This window comes from Rattus norvegicus, chromosome 14 (assembly GCF_021556685.1).
Source record: "Rattus norvegicus strain SHRSP/BbbUtx chromosome 14, alternate assembly SHRSP_T2T, whole genome shotgun sequence".
Taxonomy (NCBI): Eukaryota; Metazoa; Chordata; class Mammalia; order Rodentia; family Muridae; genus Rattus; species Rattus norvegicus.
Window position 1 is genome coordinate 8,421,691 of NC_141547.1, and position 23,250 is coordinate 8,444,940.

A 23,250-nucleotide genomic window follows, 5' to 3' on the forward strand; every position below is an offset into this window, starting at 1 on the left:
TCCCCTTCTGCCGAGCTGTGCCGCATCCCTGGAATCTCATAATCTACACAGCGTTTCAATCCGTTCCTAATTTTTCCGGCCTTTCCTTGATACTTGTTTTAAAAAACTCCTTGCATTGGCCTCCAGAGCCAGCTGGAGTAATATCATGAAGCAAATGACCAGACATAATGACTTTCCAAGGTCCTTGTGCCTCCTTATTAACATTCGGCCAGCATAAGTCCTGACTTTATTATTGACTACATTGAATACACAAGACACTGACCTCTGCCACGTGCAACTAAATCTCTTCCTGCAGATCTATCCGAATGGGTTCATAGAGAGAGAAAGTTTGAGAAAACATGGCAGCAGACACTTACCTTTCCTGGCCCTGGAAACGTTAATACCCTCATATCTGCAGTCAAAAAAAAAAAAAAAAATGAAAGAAAACTCCCGCATTAATTACTGCAAAATCTGGAATGAGGGTTGGCGCAGAGCCAGGATGGGGACTTTCAAATAGTTAACTCCAAATTCATCTGCTAAAGAAGGATAAGACCACTGAATAAACAGAAGCAGGTATATCTGGTTACCACGGTGCAAAATGATTTATGACCGGTCCTTCAAATCAACCAGTGGGACCGGAGAAATGTTTGGATTGTATATGGATGACTCCTGTTTCCGTTAGAAGTTGTTTCCCATGTCCAAGTGGTCATACACATGAAAGGGTTGGTGACAGTTCCCAAGTAAAACGCAAGACGGAAGGAAGTGATTTGTCCTGATCTTTGCGCACGCGCTCTTTAGGAGTCTCAAAAATGGAGGGCAGAAGACCCAGGGCGCGGTGCCCTAGGCTTCATTCCAAGGATCTGACCTGAGTCCTGAGTCTCCGTTAAGTCTGCCGTGGAGAGTAACTCCGACTCCTCGTGTCTCGACTTCCGAACTTCACAGAGGTGAGGACTACCGATGAGCTCATGTGGACACGAGCCATGGAGGTAGAAATTTATCACCATTCTTTCTCTCTGAGCCTCTCTTAAATTGGATTAGGCCTTCCTGGCAGTGGGGGGGCCCTGCCGTACCATATATCTTTGCTACCAGAAGTGAAATGATTTGGTCACACGTCAGTTTTCCGAGATGCCAAGATGGGTTTTTTACGAAGTGACACGTTCTCTCCTGGCATACTTAATAGGGTTTTTTCATAGGAAAATAGAGGGAAGGGCAGAGACATTAGGGCTGAAAAGGAAGGCACACTGTGATAAGACTGTGGGGTACATTAGGTCTGTCCATAATTCTGAGGCTTCTGGAAAACTGAGGCTGCTCTGCTTCCCTGGGGTATCTCCTGCTCCTCGCGTACCCAATCTGCTCAACAAGAAAATAAACACAACTACATTTGTTGAGTATCAGGGAATCTGGTAAGCTCTCTCAGATGTGCTGCCCCGTTTGGCTAATTTAGCACAGCCCTCTGATACCAATAAGCTGTGGTACGTTCGCAGGTGTGCACGCATACTACCGTTTACATGTCAGGAAACCGCGTCTGAGGGAAATCAAAGACTGCTAAAATATTCGTATCATACATACAGACAGCGTGCGCTCCTAAACTTCAGACACGGAACTCTGCTGACTCTTCACTTCATGGAGTAATGATTCCACCTCAACACATCATCGACATATCAGTTTGCCAAGAGTCTTTCTTCTCGAACTCATGTAAAATAAGTGTTAAAGAAACGAAGAGAGTGGGTAATGGCTTCAGAAGTAGATTTTGGGTACTATACTGCAAATACCAAGGGAATCAACAGAAGATGAGTACAATAAAAAAAAATGAGAAATGAAAAAGGGAACCAACATTACTGATGAACAGCTACGTGAAAAGCTGAAGGTTTCTATTGCTGTGATAAAACACCATGACCAAAACACAACATAGGGAGGAAAGAGGTTATTCAGCTCACATGTCCTTTCACATCACTGTCTATCTTTGAAGGGAATCAGAGCAGGAACTCACACAGGGCAGGAACCTGAAGGCAGGAGCTGATGAAGAGGCCATGGAGGAGTGCTGCTTAAGGGTTTGCCCCGTATGGCTAGCTTAGCCTGCTCTCTTAAAGAACCCGGAACCCCACCGGGCATTGCCCTGAGACATGGGCCTTCCCACTCGATCATTACTCAAAACAATACTCCACAGACTTGCCTACAGGCCAATCTTACAGAGTCATTTTCTCAATGGTGGGTCCCTCTTCTCTATCTTAGGTCGAGTTGACAGAAACCGGTGGCATAAGAGGAAACTTTGACAGCATCATAAATTCAGTTAACTCCAATAAAGGGAGATGATCTTCACTGTGCTCTATTCCTTAATGCTTATTTAGAAATGCAAGAATTAGAGTCCGGTGTAAACAAAAGTAGTGTGTGCACATGTGTATTCATGTGCCAGCACTCACCCTCATGTAAGTGTGAGTGTGTGTGTTTGCACATGGGTAGCATAGAGGACACCTTGGGTGTCATTCCTAGGGGCTGTCCACTTTGCTTTTTGAGATAGTGTTGTTGGCCTGGGGCCTAACAGTTTGACTAGGCTGGCTGGCCCACAAGTCCCAGAAGTCTTCCAATTTCTTCTGCTTCCCCAGTGCTGGGATTATAAGCACGCGTCACTGCGTACACTAATTTTTCACATGGTTCTGGGGAAAAGGTCTTCATGTTTTCTATAGAGCACTTTAGTTACCATGCTGTCATCTGGGCCCTACAGACAAAATTTTAACAGCAGATTACTTATAAAATTAATGTGTAATTACTCCTTAAAGGGTTAAAAAACAAATGATAGGAAGAATAAAACTATGAGCCGTTATCTTTTTAACTCCCCCAAAACCATGATGTATTCTCTCTCTCTCATTGTTTAATAAAAATCATTCATTTTTCTGCACTTTACATTTGATTTTACAAGATTTTGTTTTCACAGAAATTTGACTATTGAATTCATTTTTATGCTATTAAATAGTCAATCCTACCATCTCTGTATATGACTGTGCAAAAATCTAGCAAATCCCATAGTTACATTGGTATCTATTCCAATATTCATAATTAATGTTTTAATCCTTTCTGATAACTTGCCACAGAGGACATTTGTAAAAACATAACGTCCCACTATTAAACAAACGTGCATTTACAAACTTTGTATTTTTAGGATATTTTTTAACTGTTAAGTTTTTCCCTAGGAAGCTTAGACCAGGCTACTTCCAATAACATGTGAGCATAGCAAGCAGCACCAAGACCAAGAATGGTGGAAAGTTGCTAGTTTTGTGATGGTGAATGAAGACTATGCCACTGCTGTTCTAATTTGTATTTCTGTCCATCAGCAGGATGCGTTGCACACTTTCTACACCCATTTATCTCCTTTTGTGAATTGCTAATCTCCTGATAAGCAATGTCATCAGTGTCTTATTGCTGTAGGCCTGCCTTATAGGAATCCCCTAGAGTTCTGTATTAGAATCATCAGAGCAAGTTCAAAGGAACAGTGCCACAAACAAGAGAGCCACTGTTCTCTTGCCCTACGTTTCATTCATTCATTTATTCACTCAATGATCTGTTGTGGGATACCTGTGATTCTGTAATGCTTGGCCTCAGGACTCCATCACTGGTGAAGCGAATGCTGTCACTACAGCTGGCCTTCACCTCTCCAAAAGCAAGGGTCAACGTGTATTGGTGGCCATGCTTGGGAGGAATCCGATGCAGTGAATGTACTTCCCAACTTCATAAGCCCTGGGGCTATCCTGCACATTACCTCTTCCTATCCCCTCCAGCCCATGTAATTTATCTAACCCAATTAAACAAGCACTTCTCCTTTGTAAGAGACCAGGAAGCTGTTCCCAGCCAGTGAGGCTAAGTGTCCTTTCCTTGGTGGCATCTGGGAGAAAGGAGGAGCAAAGAGAGAAATATCCTGAGGAGAGACACCTACCCTACTTTACAGTGGCTAAACTTGTGTGTTGGCTCGATGTTCTAAACCTCGTCCTAGTTGATCTGCCTTCAGCTCCTTTCCTGCTGCTCTGATAAAATTCCCCAAGGACAACGAAGGGATGACGGGTTGTACTGGCTCACAATTCAAGGACAAAGTCTGCCATAGGGAGACTGAGAGACCAGTGTGAACCGGCTGACCACACCGAATCCGCTGACCACACCGAATCCGCAGTTGGAAAGGAATGGGTGTGTGCTGCTACTCCGGTCCCCCTCTCTGCTTGTACAGACCAGGATTCCGGCCAGCCAGCGGTGTCATGCCCAGTGGTCAGGTCTTTCGACCTCAATTAACATAATCAAGATAATCCCCCTCAGGCATGCACAGAGGCCCATCTCCCAGGTGGCTTTAGATCCTGTCAAGTTGAAAATGAGTACTAAGCATCAGACCACCTTTGGAACTATTGAGTAACCCATAGCGTTGTGTGGAGAGCATTTATGTATGAGATTATCAACAAAGAATATGCAAAGAACTGGCTGCCCTGGCTACTGTACAGACTCGTGACTGGTGTCAAGGTCTGAAGGCTTGAGGAAAGGGTTCAGAGAAGCAGACAAAGAAAACTCCTTCTTTTTGTGACGACCATAACTCAACTACCGGATAGCGAATAAACTGGAGGCTAACCTTGTGTCTCAAGTAACAATTTAGGAAACTACACGAGGCTGGCTCCAGTATCGCCATGAGGAACATGAGAACAGGTCACTTAGAAAGTCCTTGCTATTATTAATGCAATACTGTCAGGGTGAACATCTTGTACACTAGATTTTTGTTCCTAGATTGAATATTTTCATGAAGATGCTAAGCCATCAGAACACTGTACCATGTTCAGTCACTAACCGTGCCTGAGAGCATTGCACTGTGCCCTTATCTTAAGTCAAGGCATACTCCACATATCGGGAAGCTCCAATGTTTTCATTGCAAGGATATTATCAAAAAAAAGTAGGAGTCAAGACATTTATCTCAAACCTAATTTCCAGGAAAACTTCGGTCTTTCCTCAAGGATGCATGTTTTCCTCAAAACCATGCTAACAAAACATGTGCGTGGTCCTAGGACTCAGGAGTCTAGGGTTGGAGTTTGAGGCCGGTCTGGCTACACAGGAAGACCCTGGATCAAAACAATTGGTTTTATCTGATCTGTTAACCTTTCTCCTTTCTTCCCAACTTCATATGAACGTTTCTCTGATGCTGCTATTCTGTTTACTGTTTCCCCTCACTCTGTCAATTCTTTCCATATTTTACATAATGATACTCATGTACAGATGACATTCTTTAATTATCTGAGGTTGGGGTTGATGGTGGGAATAAGAAAGATATTATATCTTATGTAAACTTTTCATCTCTCTCTCTCTCTCACACACACACACACACACACACACACACACACACTAGTAGAAATCATTAATAAAGAGGACAGAAAGAACTGTTGGAGGCAGGAAGGTGTTCAGGTATGAACTGTCACAATGTTTCCAGAGTGGACACCACAGCTGTACAAGTTACATGTGAGGCACTTTTTATATCAACTGTGAGAAGAAGATCCGTGGTCTTTTGGAACATTCTACGTGATAAGTAGGCACATTTCCTACATCGCATTCCCAAATTGAGTTTGGACCAAAGGAAAAAAAAATCTGCCCGTTCTTCTAGAGCTCAGAAGCTGGTTGAGTCCTGAGGATGGATATCAAGTGCAAACCAGCTCTCTATGGTTATCCATCAAAGTCATTCCTGGGAGCTACCTGTAGAATGCTAAAGTACTAGAGTAGCTCGCTGATGGCGTGAACTGTCATCCTGGATCACAGCACTCTCATCCAAATAGCACGTATGTGTTAATAAAACGTTCTTACCTACTCTTCAATACGAATCTAATTTGCATGCGGTAAAGAGACCATGAGCAAAAGATGAACCAGATTCTGATTATTTCAGATTTAACGTTGGATGGTAAGGGGAATGATTCAGACAACTCTCTGTTTAAGTTTGCAACCTAAAAGGTAGACAAATGGACAAGGCCAAGAAAATGGAAACCTTGATGCACATCAGCACGCCACCCTTGTCGATTGATGGTGAGATGTCCTTATAACCCTTACTTCATTGTACAGGAAAACAAACAAACAAACAAAACCTGTCCCAGGGACTGTGCAGGACAGAGAAAATAAACATAAACTTCGAAAAGAAACCTTGAGTCTCTACCAAGGTTCTGGGAACTTACAGGAAACGTTGCGGGAGTAAAAGTAAACTGTCCAGCCACAAGCAACAGAAGGCCAAGACATCAGGAGGCGGCAGAAATGTCTGCAGTGAACGAGTGAGAACCACAACAGCCAGGAATGCAGATGCCGGAAGTGAATACATCTCAGCTGTCCATCAACCGATAAAAGTTTACGAAGGGACTCCAAGTTCAAGGGAAACTTGGAGTTTGTGAGAGAAGAAAGGAAGTTAAATGATATAATTTATATATAAAAAAGGCTTAGCTGTGTATTTCATATCACGAAAAGAAATTCTGAAATTCTTCTGATTTCTTACCCTCGGTTGATTGTGATGTGTTTACCCCTGGATTTCCAAGTCACGGGAGGAGAAATTGTATGAAAACCTGGTTGCCACATGTCAGTGGTCTCAACAAGAGGGTGCGGGCTGGTAGAGGAGATGGGGAAGCCAGATTTAATGTCCTTTGGGAGAACTAACGAACTGGTGAATTATTCCATGAAAGTAGAGAGGCTGAAAACTGTGCCCAAGCGTGAGAAGCATTTCGTCTCCCAAGACTTTTTCAGAAACCCACTCTATGTCTGGCAGCAGATTACAAAGAGAGGACTCCAAGGAAGGTCCACCCTTGTCTAGTTCGGGTTCTGTGGCATTTTTCATCTTCTTACCTGTGAGACTTGTTCATCTCCGTTTTGACTTGAATATTTACTTGGGAAGTTGTGAGGGAAACGTGTTGGGGGAAGACCCGTGCACATGTGCGAAATTTTTCAAAGAATAAACAAAACTATTATTTAAAATGGAAAAAGAAGTAACCATGCTTTGTTCAGATTTAGGCTACATTGTTGCCGTGTCCAGACATGTGACCAAATTTAATAAAGTATTCAGTAACTGAAAAATAAAAGAGATGGAGAGAGATAATCCCCAAAAGTAAATTAAAATGCTTTACAAATCTTTACTAACTGTCTTAAAGGGAGAACTTGTATATCATTGACTGCAGTTTATGCAAATAGGATGAGAGGAATTAACATATTGGAAAGTGCTGACATTTGTCCTGATATATTGAATCGTTAGCATGACAGAATCACTTAGGCTGGATTCACTAACACCAGGTTTCCTCTCATTATTGACCCCTGCGGAGTAGGCCCTGACAAGTACAAGTGCTGCAAAGTCCATTAAAAATGTGGAATAAATCAATTGTTCGGGAAATACTGAAAACACATGACACAGAACCCGTCCATTTTGCAAGTTCAGCACAAACCCATCTCCACCAAGGACACAGCATCTGCGTCCTTCTCTGACCTACCCCCGTAAACTCTGCTCTGAGGTGTTCCTTTTTCCTTGCAGCATCCTCCTCATGCCTGGCTTCTGAATCCCTGTGGGCTGAGTAGCCCAACAATCAGTCAAAGAGAAACAGGGTCAGGCCTGTAACGAAGAGGCCTTTAAAAAAAGACTTACAAAGAGAAAGACACCGGTGAGTATAACTCAAGAGTGTTTTCTTAGGCATTTCTTACATTTCTGGTGACTGTTTCAAAGGGACTCGTCAGATAGTCTTTGGCTCAAACTAAGCATAGCTCACTCAGCTTGTAAGATTGAAGGGTCTCCCCAAGAATACCTGAAGAACATAAACTGACATTTTGGGGGGGGGGGGTAGAGGCATGGTGAGTTATTTCTTGGATACAGAACTCTTGGGCCCTGCTGCTACAGAAGGAAGTTTTTGTTAAGTGAAGACTTTGCTTTTGTATAGGAGTCCCCTTAGAATACTGTTTAATTTTGCCTCCTGCGGGTTTCAGTTTAAATACGTGCATACTCCAGAGGCCTTGCGATAGGCACGTGATCATGTCAGAGCCAGCTGTGTCGGCGCCTGCTACAAGGACAGAAATAACCTGGATGAAGGAAAGCCACAGAGAATCAAAAAGTAAGCTGGTTCGAAGCAATAGATTCTACTTTTCACCCACCAGGTTTTAAATTGAAGCTCCTGTCCTTGATTGATTTTTTTTTCCTCCTCTTCTGGACCGCTTAATAGAAATGCTAATGAAGAGAATAATAAGCAAACGGAAGGTGGAAAGGAAGAAGGCCAGAGAATCGCAGAAAGAGGCCCAGGCGTGAGCTGCTGGGGTTGCTGGGAGAAATCATCTCTTTCGAAAGTAGCTGTGTCTTTTGTTCTCTGTATTTCATTTCTTTTTCTCCCACCTTCCTCTCCGGGACACATTTCTGTACCAGTAAGGGTGGGTGAGAGGTGAGTGAGATAGAGGGGCATAAACAGGTTTGGATGCTTTGCATTTTTTTGTTTTTTGTTTTTTGGGTTTTTTTTTTGTTGTTGTTGTTGTTGTTGTTGTTATTGTTTGGTTTGGTTTTTTTGTTTTTCTTAAACCCAGGGCTTAAAAAAGTTCCACGACAGCATACTGTAGAAAGACATGATGGTAATTATGGTTACTTTAGATTATCTCAACTTGATCAGATCATCTACGATCCCTAATGAGACACACCTATGGGTGTACCCATGTGAGTGTTTAAGAGAGGTTTCACTGAGGAGAGACTAGCTCACCTGTGACCTGGACCAGCAGGTCATCCTTTGGTGACAGGGTCTTGAGAAGAAACGTCCACGAAATCAGAGATGAAGAAGACAGAACGAGTGGCCTCGGAGGTCTTGTATAAACTACACCTCAGGCCAAGCAAACTTACCAAGAAGTAGAGCATCTTGTATGCTTCAGGGGAGGAATAGGACAGAGTCGATAGGAGGCTAATCAAGGAGTGTAGGGTATCTCAAAGAAAATTACAGATCCAACACAGAGCCTCTGGACTGACAACTCCAGTGTCTTCACAGGGGAAAGGCCAGGTTTCCAGATACTAAAACCTTAACTCCTTTGCTGCCCTGGCCTCAGCCTCAGACTGACATTGCAAGTCCACTCCTAAGCAAGGGCACAGAACTAGGTTTCTTTTGTTCTATTATCAGGGCCTCTGAGGAAGCCTTGGATTATTCACGATCTCAACATATCTGAAGACAACCGGCGTCATCCCATTGGCTTGGGTTCTGAGCACTGCCATTTCCCTATCCAAACTTCCTGGTTGGCACCAAAGATCAGGCGTATTCCATACCCGCTGCACCATAGTGACTATGCTCCTCTGAACTACAAATAAGGCTCTCTTCCCTTAAAAAAGGTTTGCATTAATTGTTTTGCAAATTCGTGGTATTGGGAAAATTCCTAAATTGCCTTCATATTTCTGCATCTCCACTGTGTTCAGCATGTTTTTTAAGAAAACTTTGACCTTCCTATAAGTATCTAATATGCCACAGAACTTCCATAAAGCAGTCAGTGGAAGATCTAGGATAGTGAAGAGTGAAGCTATGGCTGTTCCCAGTCCATAAAGGCTAACGTTTCTTTATCCCCTGGTATCCTTAGAAGACCAGCCCAGATCGTGAGCTCCATTTTATTTCCTTATTTTTATACCACATTGATTTCCTGTCTAACCTTAATCAGATCTTACTATTACATTTATTTTTTTTTTTTAGATCCCATCCATCTTAGTTAGGGTTTCTATTGCTACTGTGAAACACCATGACCAGAAAGCAAGTTGGGAAGGAAAGGGTTCATTTAGCTTACCCTTCCACAGTACTGTTCATCACTGAAGGAACTCCTGGCAAGAACCTGGAGGCAGAAGCTGATGCAGAGGCCATGGAGGGATGCTGCTTACTGGCTTGCTCCCCATGGCTTGTTCATGCTGATTTCTTCTAGAACCCAGTACTAGTAGCCAAGGGATGACACAGTGAGCTGGGCCCTTCCCCATCAACCACTAATTAAGGAAATGCCTTACAACTGGATCACATAAAAACATTTTCTCAACTGAAGTTTCCCCTTTCAGGTGACTCTACCTCTGTCAAGTTGGCATAAAACTATCCAGCATAAGTGGCCCCTTGTCTAAACTTGCCTCAGAAACATATCACTGTTAAATAACAAACTTTCCTTGTTTATCCTCAAGATTATACAATAAAGACATCACAACATAAAACAGTTTACAAACTTAAAAGTCCCACAGCCTTACAAATTCAAATAGTTTTAAAGTTTTTTTTTTTCAAAAAATACCCAGTCTCTGATAAAATACAAATTTTCTATAAATTCCCAAAAATCTGGTATTTTTTTTTCTTTTTAAATTTTGAAGTCTCTCAACTGTTGGCTCCTGTAAAATCAAAATTAAATTAAGTTCTTTCTTACTTTGAAGAACCAGGGCACAGTCACAATCTGTAACAAAGCAAACTCAAACTTCCAACAGTGTAATTCAAAATAACAAATGGCCCAATAAGATCTTTAATCTGCCCTCTGAAACTTCACAAGCCAGGCTCCCATCTTCTGCATTGTCCTCAATGTTCTTATCTTCCAAGCAGATCCCCTTATCTACACAACAGGTCACCAAGCACTGAACACTCAATGGCTTTTCTTGCTCAAAGTTCCAAAGTCCTTTTGCAATCCTGGTCAAAACATGACCAGGTTTATCACAGCAATACCCCACTCCTTGTACTTATTTGTCTTGGTTAAGGTTTACATTACTGCAATGAAACACCATGACCAAAGGGTGAGTTGGGGATAGAAGGGATCATTCAACTTATACTTCCATAGCGCTGTTCATCACTGAAGGAAGTCAGGACAGGAACTCAAACAGGGCGGGGACCTCAAGGTAGGAGACGATGCAGAGGTCATAGAAGGGTGCTGATTACTGTTTTGTTCCCGTGGCTTACTCAACCCGCTTTCTTATAAAATCCAGGGTCACCATCCCACAATGACTTCCCCCATCAATCACTAATTTAGAAAATGCTCCATAGCTGGATCATATAGAGGCGATGGCTCTAGCTTGTGTCAAGGTGACATAAGACTAGCCAGCACATGACCTTATTCGAAAGTATTCAGCAGTTTTGTTAATATTTTTATCATTGTGATTGACACATAAAATTAGCAGTAATAACTTTTTATTAAATAAGTGAATGAGAGTTTTCCACCCTTTATTGTTTCTTGGAGAAATGAATTTAAAGACTCTTCTAATCTTTAGCTTTCTTGTAGTTATCTCAACCCTGACGTAGTCCAGTCAGAAATGAAGCTCACGCAAACAGATTTGAGCAACATTTTAGCAACATCTCTTTAAATGTGAACATCATCAATATGGAGAAAATGAGTGGTGTCATCCCTATTAAGAAAACAAAAGAAGGAAAACTCTTCTTGTGCTTCCCCCTAAAAGCAGCCATGTACCTCATATGCTGGGCGCAGTACTGGAGCACCTCAGTGAGAGTGGGTGACTTCAGAAATCAGCAGAAATCCAAGTTCAGTTTGTTCGTGGATTTATCTCAGGCTCTCATCCTGCACCAGGAATTGGAGCCAATGCTGAGGTTGTGAGATCAATGGCAGACCTTAAGACCACCTTATACGCACAGACTCTTATATGCCAGTAGGGTATATCACCACCTACGGTCCCTTGAAACACACAAAGGTGGAGTCACTGATGCTTATTAAAAATATCAAAGTATGGCTTCTACACTCAACCTCCAAGTAAGCAAAGTAAAATGAGCCTGAGGTGTCTATAGTTATCTCACTGTGATCTGGATATGGGATGTTTTCCAGGGGTGAGTGTTCTGAACACTTACTCCACATTCTTTGGCTTTATTTTAAGAGCTTTTAGAGCCTCTATAAGGAAGAGCCCATAAGACTAGTCCACCACTTGGGGTGGACTCTGAAAGTCATTTCTGTCCCTGGTGCTGGACTGTTTTCTCTGCTTCTTGGCCCACCGTGATATGAAGGGCCTCCACATACTAAAATAATTCTGTGTCTACTTACACTGTTGCTTGAACACTGGTAGAATGAGAGGGTCCACTAGAACATTTAAAGTCTTGGACCTGATGATGATGGATTAAGCCATGCAATGTGACTAGTGCAGTACTTCTGATGCTCATTAGGAAAAGGCAGTCACCATGGAGTGGTAAGTAAGTGAGCAATCCCCCAGGTTACTAGTCTACAGCTCTTGGAGGTCCTGTTATTGTTTTTAAAAGTACCTGTGTGATACTACGTATGTCTCCTGAACTATTCCAGCTACTTTATAAGCGCTAATTTGTTTGCTCAACATAGAGTCCATGAGGGAAGCCATGAGGTAGGCCATGCCAACCACATGAACATTTTACTGAAGAGAGAACCAAGGGAGAAACTGTTCTACACACTTTTCTGCATCCATTAGTCTTGTGTGAAATAATTAAAAAATGTACCATCCCACACTAGTGCCAGCTACTCTCTGGTCCCAGTGGTCTCGCCACCTCCATGGCCTCCAAGCACCCATGGTGGGTCACTGCCACATGAGCCCCATGCTTCCAAATTCCTGTAGCTGGCTAGGGTGCCCCACCACCATACCTTTCTCTCTAGAACCCAGCTGAGTCACAGCATGAAGGAAAAGACCCCACGAACTTAGTTAGAATGAACAGGTAACACAATCTCTAGCAATTAGCATCACAATTTTGTATGCTATGTTAAAAAAAACTCTTCCTGTGGAGAATCCTGGTGGATCCACCATCTAAACCCGGCACCTCTTGCTACCTACATTCTGTCCTCAAAGCTCTCCCCATCCAATAGCAAGTCACCTTTTCCTGCCTCTCCTCTTCCCCTCTCTGACCTGGAAGTCCCGCCTATTCCTTGCCCAGGGATTGGTTCCTAGAAATCTTTATTCACTAGGTGAAGGTTCACAGGAAGTCATCTGAGTACAAGATTCACTCCTGGCCCCAGGCAGCCCCTCTTGGGGAAGCAGAATTAGCATCGAGATACAAACAGCAGCAGGACTATCCACAACACATTAGATCTAATGGGCACAGGAGGGGTGAAGGTTACCCTGGCAATCTGAGCCCAGAGTCTGTACTTCCCCTTTCCACTCAGCAATGCTGCCTTTTAGAGGAACACGGGTATTCCAAGGCAATAAAAATAAAAATAAAAATAAAAATAAAAATAAAAATAAAAATCTTATTTTAACATAGATTCATGTACCATAGTTAACTAAATGGAAGTGGGGGTTGGAGGATAGGTAGCCAAGAGTACCATACAACTGTACTCACTACAGTTTTAGTTTTATGATAGCAACAGAGGAAATAAAAATCAGAATGGTTAATGAACATATTCCCTATCATGTAGCAAAGAAAGGATTTCAATCCAGGTATGACTCCATGGTGAATTTACAAATCCTAGTTTATATGAGAGATACTCCTGGCATTTGTGCATTAGTTATGACTCTAGGCATGTCCAACTCCAAATCCAGTATTCTCCCCACTGAGAAGACAAGTCTCTATAGCACAATCAAAGGACTCTGTGAGGCTGCACTGTGGATGACATCTCAATTCAATTAGATCTCAAATACATTAATGCTCAGATTGTTCTTAATTTGGGAAGGTAGTTTCAGCCTGCTCTGCTTTCTCCTCATCAGTGATCCTCAAATTACAGATTCCATCCATCCAGTCTTGTGAAGTAGATATTCATCAATTACCCTGGAAAGTAATTCTAAAAGAGGTTTCATGGTGCTAACCAAAACTTCCTCTTCCTTCTTAGTAGAATAATCAGGGCATAGCTTTTAATTGGTGTTCTTAGATAATCAACGTTCATAACAATTATAGAGCTTTATCAGTTTTTCCTTTAGTTATTAGGTTTGCATGCTGCAGATAGCCTTAGAATATACTTCACTAGAATAGCTGAATTTAGTCAGAAAAATTCTATAATCACACAACCGCGATATATTTGAGGTGATTTCCTCCATCTAATTATATTCTTTTCAGTGGCTCATCTTTCTTTGTTCTATTGATTACTGTTGTTAGCATCTTTAGAACAGATCGCTAATACCTGTTGGAAACAGTAAACATTGCACTCTGGGATCAGCTATGCATCTCTGCATAATTGAAAGGCAAGTAGTGGAGAAAGGAGCAATGGGAGCTTGGTTATACAATGACTTTCTGGCTAAGAGAGAGAATGCTGGGGTGTCTTTCAGAAGGGCCATAACCTTATGATCTATCCGGAGGTAAAGCCCTCTTCATCCAATCACTGCCTTTGGGTTTTTCTCAGAAAGCCTTCAATTCCTCAACCTCCCACTGTGCCCCAAAGCAAGCTAAATGAATAAATTGTAACTTCTGCCTGTCCAGAAAGAGCACTGTAAAACAGCAGGGAAACATTTTAAAACCTTAGAAATCAAAGCAAAATGGATAGCTACAGTGCTTTGGCTAGTTCACCTTTAGAGCAACAGAATAACCACAGTGCTGTCAGCCCTTCATAAATGAGTTCTTCATATCTGGACAAAGAACCTTCCAGAGGGATGTGAACACTGGCAAGGCAGTATGGTGTGTTCAGGAACTCAAATACTTGGGGGACTAGAACACTTCCTCCCAGATGAAGCAGCTGTGAACTAACTCACCTTGAGCCTTGCCACGGGGTCAGCTTTCCTCTCTGGCTTTCTGTTACAAACTGTAGAGGACGTAAACTTATCACAGTGCTGTGCCAAGGTTTGCAGCCTCATCTGACCTTGGTGTTCCAGATAATTCAGTCTACTCAGTCCCTTCCTGACCTCCACCCAATTGGTTCCCTCCACACATCCTTCTAGCTAGGAGCAGTGTATATAGAGTTTATGAGCATGTTTTGCTTTGTCCATAAAGGCTTTAGTTATAACACTAACTTTTCAACATTTAAAAACTTGGGTACCTAACAGCATCAACAACACATCTGGCTCTCGGTTCCTCTGTTGATAAAAGAATTAACTAGCTATCCTCTGTAAAACAAGGACCATGGAGTTTCTGCCACTCCCTGTCCTCTCACAATGATGAGAGGACATTTGTGTCATTATTTTTGGGATAGAGTGACTAAGATGTGACTTCCAAGGGCTTTAGACACACAGTTCATGAGTTTGAGATCCCTCAAGGCCAAATGACCCCAGCTATTTGTTGAATCTCTCCATAAAGTTTTAGTTTACTCAACAATGAAACGGGTGATAATGATAAAGACAACGACACAAGTCAAAACTAAACGAGTTTGTCAGAATAAAGTGCCAAGAACGATGAATGTCCAGTGCTAGGTTGATGCCTTGGTATTCTAATTATTTTTATTTAAATTATATTCTTGACTATAGTAGGACTTTGAGTTTGTAGTCCTGAGCTAATCGTGTCCTGCTGCCCTTTTAACAATACCTCAAAGAACTTTTGTCCTCTGAGCACCACACAAGTGCCCTTTGGTGCTTTTGCCTGTTTCACCTGAGGGAGGTCCACGGCTATCTGGACATGTCTTCTTCATAGTTCATATTCATCTCCTACTATAAGCACAGTTATCGATACAGAAAAACTGCCCAGAAAGTAAACAAATGATACAAACTTCCCCTTCTATTATGTATACGGTTGGCTTTCCATTAACCAGTTTGTCCTTATTGATCTAATGCTTTGTGGCAGCTCCTCTGGACTTGTCTGTTAATATTTGGTTGTGAGCTTAGCTTCTGATGGCTACGCCATCTCTCCAGCCCTTTGGGCATTACCTGGGTGGGGTATTGCTTTGAGCTGTGTTACTCAACAAGGCATATTTCTTCCCTTTTCTGAAGAGAACTTCCAGACTTGATATAGCTGACATCTTCATGTTTGGATTATGTGCTATATATAATAAAATTACAAAGCTTGAGCACCAAGTAAGATTGGGACTCCAGGGGTTTGCCACATGGTCACATTCTGTGTCACTGGAATGCAGAATTAGAAAGAGGATGCTGGGCATGGAGTTGATCACCTGCACTGAGTGTGTGTGTGTGTGTGTGTGTGTGTGTGTGTGTGTGTGTGTGTGTGTGTGTGTGTGTGTCCATACCTTGCACATCCATGAGGAGGCCCGGAGGAAGAAGTTGGATCCCTTCTTTGACCTCACCACCTTGAGATGACGTCTTCCCTGACTTGGAAACTTGCATTTGTGGCTAGGCTACCTGGCCCATGTGCTTCTAGGATCCATCTGACACGACTCCAAAATGCACCCACAGCCATATCTGATACTTTATGTGAGTCCTCATGTTTGCAAAGCAAGCACTCTTACTCATTAAACTCTCCTGCCAGGCCCTTCTCTGGCATTTTAATTTATTTCCCTTCTTCCGTTGTGTCCGGCTCACCTACTTAGAGGGCAGGGAGGACCTTCGATATAAGTAGAGTTCTCTGGCACAATCCGGGTCTCAGCAGTAATTAGAAATCACTCAAGTGTAAGGAAGGAAACACAGTAGTTAGCATTCATTGCACGGAATTATTTGTAGTATGTATTACACATATGATAACTAATTTCCAATAGCATTTGTGAATTGATGTTTATGAAATGCTCCTCCCTGCCCCATGTATGAGGCACTTAACACTACAAAGAGGTTAGTTATAATCTCAGGGTTCATAAGTGTTAGAACATGACATCACACCAGGACTTCTAGACTCCAGAATCTATGCTCTGTCCCTGGTATCATCCCAGGGCAGCAGAGAAAATACTGTCTATATGAGATGTAAAGGGTAACTATCAGTATAGGGGAAATTGATCAAGTGTCATAGAGAATAGAAGTTAATTATCAGGCACTAGTTGTAAACACATAGCTAAAAACTGGAGGGCTCAAAAATGGGAGATCTTATACGTGAAAGACATTAGTGGATTTCCCCATCTTATACAATGTGAATAGTTAATTCAGCTCTTTTTTTTAACTTGCTAGTTTGCTAGGGATGACCTTGAGCTCCCAGTGCTGCTGCTAAAATTACTGGCATACAACACCACGCCTGATTTATCTACTGCAGGGATAAAACCCAGGGCTTCATGCATGCTAAATAAGCTTGCAGCCAACTGAGTTACCTTACAGCCAAAGAGTTCCTTTTATATTGTAGAGCTTGGAAGGACTAGGGAAGTCTGCAGATCATGGGAAGATTAATCCATTCCCATTTTAACAAGCAATATCCTTTTTCCAATTGGCTTCAATCCTAGTTTTGAAAAATTATAATCCCAATCTGTAGACAGTATGAACCATAATGGAGCCATTGTTAATGATTTCGAATCGGCAGCTTCTCTTTCTTAAATGAGACGAGATAATGTACCTGGTGACAGCTACTCTCATTTCTCGGTGGCACAAAACTGTCGAATAGCTGTTTGATCTTCATAGAAGTCAAATCCTGCACTGCTGGACGTGAGTTTCTGCCTGGAGACCTGGCATCAGGCGTTAATGGCCAACTTCAAGGAGAAGTTCTTCAGCTTTAGTAATTTCTATCATTAGCCACTCAGGAGTAACAACTGCCACAGTTTATTGATGGCCTGTATGAAGAACTGCTCTAAGAATATTCTATAAGTTGTATAACTTAATCTTCATAACAAGTCTGAGAATTAGAACTCTTACTGTCTTGCATATTAGTCAGTGTCATCAGATAGCAAAGATGATTTACCACACATAGAATTCAATGGAAGCTTGGTCTTGGCCTTCCCAACCTCCATGTCAGTGAGAGATATGTTTCTGGGTTACTTACTACCACCACCACTACCACCACCACCACTACTACTACTATTACTACCACTACTACCACTACTACTACTACTACTACTACTGCCACTACTACCACTACTACTACCACTACCACTACTACTACTACTACCACTACCACCACCACCACTACTACTACTACCACTACCACCACCACTACTACTACTATTACTACCACTACTACTACTACTACTACTACTACTACTATTACTACTACCACTACTACTGCTACTGCCATTACTACTACTACTACCACTACTACTACTACTACTACTACTACCACCAGCACCACCACTACTACTACTACTACTGCACTACTACTACTACTACTATTCCACCACTACGTGTGTGAAATGTGTAGGTAGGCATATATGCCATAGCTTATATGTGGAGAAGGAACGAGAACAACATGCTGGAGTTGATTCTCTTCTCCCACCTTTATATGGGTCTCCGGGCTTAAAATCAGGTAGTCACAATAGCACAGCAAGGGCTTTACCCACTCGGCCACCTCTCCAGTCGAAGTTTCCGTAATTTATAATCGGCATAGTGAGTGTCCATGTAAAATATAATGGCTACTATGATCTTATGTGGTATGAGAGACCAATAGATTGTTCTCTATTGCTGATTTATAACAAAAAAAGCCTACAATACTTAAAACAAATGTTTTAGTCAAAATAGGCTAGGCAGGGCTGAGGCAATAAATATAGCCCAAAATATAAGTAATTGGTACTGTAAGGGTGTCTTTCAAAGTCTAGAGCACTCTAGAAGCTCTCTTATAACTTGTAGCGGGACCATCTGGCATCTAGTTGTGCTGTGGACAAGAAAGAGTAAATTGCAGCAGTGAGGAATGTCCCAAGTAATCAACCTGCATCAGTGAAACTTGCTATGGGCCAGGATCCAATCAAAAGACCCAACTTAGCTGAAATACACGAGCACTAAGCAAGCATCAACACTTTTTGTAAAACCATAAAGGTGGCTAATGAGTCTAGTTGGGAGTTTCATACACACTATGGAATTAAGACTACTAAGTTAGATTTGGAATTGGCCTAACAGGTAGGGAGAACCTTCTCTACCTTAGAGTTCAGTCAGTACAGTCACAAGGCTGGCTGTAAGCCCCCATCATCATAACAGAGTATATACAGAACAGAAAAGTTCCAGCAGGAAACAGAATCTAGCACAGATAGCTGGAGAAAGTTTAAGAAAGATGCATTTGCAATGCTTAAAGTAAGAGGAAGCAACAGGAGGATTAGGGCTCAGGGCAGGATAAGTCACTAACTACCCGAAAGGCTGTGTTTCCTGTAGTTCATTCAGAAGAGGACATGGAGAAGACATTGTTACCAGAGTTTAAGGATGGGATGGTGATCGGCAGCAGCTGTAGTCAGGGCTGTGTCTTCATTGACAAAAACGTTTCCAGAACATGGATGGAGCTCGGGAAGAAAATACGCTGACCCTCTCGTCCCGACACCCAGTCTACAGCCAATTCCTGGTTGGCTGAACAGATAAGCAGGCAAGTCACTCAGGGTAGACCAATGGTGTCCAGCCTCTAGGGACAAGGAGCAAAGCAAAATGGGAGTAAGAAAAGTTTGCAAACAGCAAAGGAATAATTAATCGGACACAGACGAGATCGATGAAAAATGAAGAAAGGCAGCTTTTGGAGAAATTAGAAGATTAATCCATTCCCATTTTAATGAGCAATATCCTTTTTCCCATTCCAGTTGGCTTCAATCCTAGAGAGGCTATCCAAGTTTTAAAAAACTATAATGCCAATCTGTAGACAGTATGAACCATAGTGGAGCACATGTACTCCTAAGAGGAAGGCCCCAAGCTTTAAAGGGGGAGATGCATAGGAATGGGGCTCTCAGAAGCCTTCTGTGGATTCACCTGTCAAGCCACAAGTCAGCAGACTTCTGAGTAGCTCTCAAGTTCAAGGCCCTTCCTAGGCTCTAGGAATAGAAAGGTGATCAGGACCTTTAAGGCGTCTCCCTTCTGTAATATAAAGTGTGGAGCAAGGTAATGTAAAGGAAGGTGTGCAGAGAAGGCAAGGCGGTATCAGGTCCAGAGGGGCGTAACCATCCAGGGACAGTGTGCCTCTTTCACTCTTTGTGACAGGAAACTATGGAAGTCGTGAGTCATGACTGCTCACTGTACTTAGCATAACATGAGCAGCTTAGGGCTCAGGACAGTCACCTCAGTAAAACAGTAGTGGTTGCTCCCCTGCCTCCGCCTATGGCCTCCCCAGTCATGGGCTGTTAGCCAGGATCCTGGTACTAAGAACAGGTTTCTACCTGTGGAGCAGGTCACATGCCAAAGAGAAGTCCAAAACAGACTCGCCTGTCTTCACCAGAGGCCATGTCTTGCCTGGAAGGTTGGTGGCTTTGCATACAGTGTCCATGGGTGAATAAAATGACTGACAATTTATGACAATTGGTGCCCTACCCCGCGCCAGCCTTCATAGGACCCACCAGAGGCAGATACAAAAACTATTTCGGGACATAAAAAACTAAATGGTATCCAGACGGACTGGAGCCGGTCTGGTAGAAACAGAGATGCATATGCTCAAAGTGCATCTTCGGGAGGGTTTAATTTGTATAACTCGGTAAGATTGAACTAAGATGGGTCTGTACCTCAGAAGAGCCCTTTTGGCCTGCAAGCCTTGCACACATTGGCTGACTGAGTTCATGACTCTTTTCAGTACTGAAACTTCGGGAACTTACAGAATGTATTAACTTGCTGGGGGATACTACAAGGAATGACCACAAACTTGGTGGCCTAAAAACAGCAGACTTTTATTTGCATGCTGCGGGAGGCGGGATTCAAACTGTCAAGAGTCGCTGTCTTTGTAGGGTCTGAGAGGAAGTGCATCCTGTGCTACTCTCCGGGTTTCTGGAAGCTAGCTTCAGTCAGTCTTACCACCCTGGCTTGAAGACACATGACTCCAATCTCAGACTCAATGTCCGCTTTTCTTCCTCCCCCACATCATAACCTCTGTCACAACACATTCTCACTTCAAGCAGATCTCCTCCCAGACCATAATTGCATCTGTGAAGATGCTGTCTGCAGACACTACACTCACAAGGTACCCAAGGACAGAACTTGGGCATACCCTTGGCTGAGACACAGTTCCTTACATCACCCTAAACCTTGCTTGTCCTGTGGGATGTGAAAATAATGTCATATTAAGTCAGATTAGTGCAGCCACTGCTTCCAATCTTAGAGCAAAGTTGCAACACAAATAATCATTATTATATATTTTTAAAGTCATTTAAAGAGTAGGATAACATAGGCAATGTATTATTTGAACCATATTTCCCACAGATGACTGACTCTCTCTCCTTCTTTTTTTTTCCCCCTTTTCTTTTTTTTTCGGAGCTGGGGACCGAACCCAGGGCCTTGCGCTTGCTAGGCAAGCACTCTACCATTGAGCTAAATCCCCAACCCCTCTCTCTCCTTCTTAAAACTGTTTCTCACAGCTCAGTGGGTAGGAGTGTTTTATCCCAGGGGACCACATATGGATAAGAGCCCACATCCTATCAGCCAGTAGGGCTGATACAGGAAAGAGCTGAGCCTTAAACAACATGACTGACATCGTGTAGTGTTTCTGCAAACCGCTTCCAGAGTCACAACAGGGACAAGAGGATGGGTTCCTAAGAACGCCTGTTACCAGAGAGAGCTTGTATGGGGCAGCGTAGGAATGCCTGTTAATAGGGGAAATTTATATAGGAACCACCTTGTGCTATAGAACAAACCCACTGCAGGCTCAGACAGCCTAGACATACTACAGCTGGGATTTACCATTCACCACAGAAGAAAGCACACACACACACACACACACACACACACACACACACAAACAAACAAACAAACAAACAAAAAACAGAACAAAAAAGCTTCAGTTATAAGACAACAGAACTGGAGTCCCAGGGGAAAGAAAACCAATTCCCAAGGCTGCCACACCCTTACTTCTCAAAAAATTAAACCCTGCAGAAGCACTTCAGCCTGTTTTTGGTCCCCCTGGTGGTAGCCTCAACTCGTGCAGCTTCAGTAAACGGGCTATCAACAGGAACCACTATGGCTCCTTGCAACACCAACAAAGGGAAATGTGGTTGCTTTGGGACTCGCTCAGTTCCACAGAAAGATTGCACACCCAAGGACTTGGTCCCACAGCCTCAATGTCCCAATCGGAGCACAGAAACAAAATGTAAACACAGGAGCCATACTATCGAATAAGGCTTTCTCCCCGTTCCTCGCCAGGGACTTCGCCACCCCACACCCACCCAGAATACTGTGCTCACCTCTAATGATGGCATCTGGGTATTGGTGAATGTTCTAGATTATTTATAGAAGTGTTTATATGGTTATAGGCAAGTGGTCATTATACATTAGGTAAAAGAACTCTTTTGTTGTTGTTATTAACATTTACTTGTGGCCAGAGTCCACAAATTAAAGTGCAGTCCTTCATCCACTGATATGGCGATGGCGTCCGAGTCTTCAATGGAAGAAGTTCCTCCACTTGATTTGCTGTTCCTTGGCAAGGAATAGTTCTAGAAGTTCCTGGAGCCGCCTACAGGGGCTGGGCGCTATACCTTCACTAGTCAACAAGGTTGTCACTCTGACTTCTATTAGGAGGTTCCTTGCTTAAGACAATCTCCAGGAGTTCTGGATGTCTGGATCTCCGGTCCGTGCTTGCTTGGATTTAACTTTCCAATCAGAGCACAGACTGCCGTCCCCGGGCATTGCACTTAAGGATGGATCTCGCAGACCAGGTTGTTGATACAGTAGGTCCATGCTTCCAGACTTGCATGGCTGTCTCTCTCTGGACTCTGGCCACAAATAATTGTTAACAATAGCAATAAAAGAGTCCTTTTGTCTAATGCATAATTACCACTTGCCTATAACCACATAGACACCTCCATAAATGAGAGGTGTGGAGGAGAGAAGAGAACACAAGGAACATAAGGAAGAATAAGAGGAAAGGAGTTAAAGGAAGAACAAGAGAGAGGGAGGAGAAGGGATGGGGGAGGGGAAGCTCCTTCATGTATCATATGCTACCTGTTTCTCACCGGGATCTGCTCTCTAAACCTAGGTTTGGATGTCCTCAAGAAAATGCCATTATGCTCAGAGGAGTGGAAACAGCACTCAGACTCTAGCCCTCCCCAGTGGAAGGACAGTCACCAAGAAAACAAATTACAACAAGTGCTGGCAAGGATGAGGGCAAAGGGAGACCCTATGTCCTGCCAGTAGGGATGGGAGCTGTGTCTGTCCAGTTTGTGTCTGGAAGTCAGCTTGGATATCCATCAAGGTTTCTAAGTGCATTCACCATATAGCCTAGACATTCTGGTCCTTGGCATTTAGCCAAAAGGCTCCAAACCGGCACAGCGTGGAGATGCTTGCACGGCAATACCTTGGCAGAAACTACTCGTACGGCTGCGTTATGCAAACAACTAAGCTGTCCAGCCATGGATGAAACAACAGGTGGAACTCATACGCACAGGGGATTTTTACATTCATAAAGGAACATGAAGTCAGTCATGTGCAGGAAGACTGATATAACCACAGATAATCATATTAAGAAAATTGTCAGGCTTAGAAAA

General features: G+C 42.9%; 1 long non-coding RNA gene across 1 annotated transcript; it reads left to right on the forward strand.

Moving 5' to 3' along the window:
• The first annotated feature begins 775 nt into the window (after nt 1-775).
• Nucleotides 776-8,424, forward strand: LOC102550272 (uncharacterized). The gene is made up of 4 exons (XR_015637695.1): nt 776-923; nt 7,490-7,616; nt 7,936-8,060; nt 8,169-8,424. It is a non-coding gene; the product is annotated as an uncharacterized LOC102550272 (long non-coding RNA).
• Nucleotides 8,425-23,250: the final 14,826 nt, after the last annotated feature.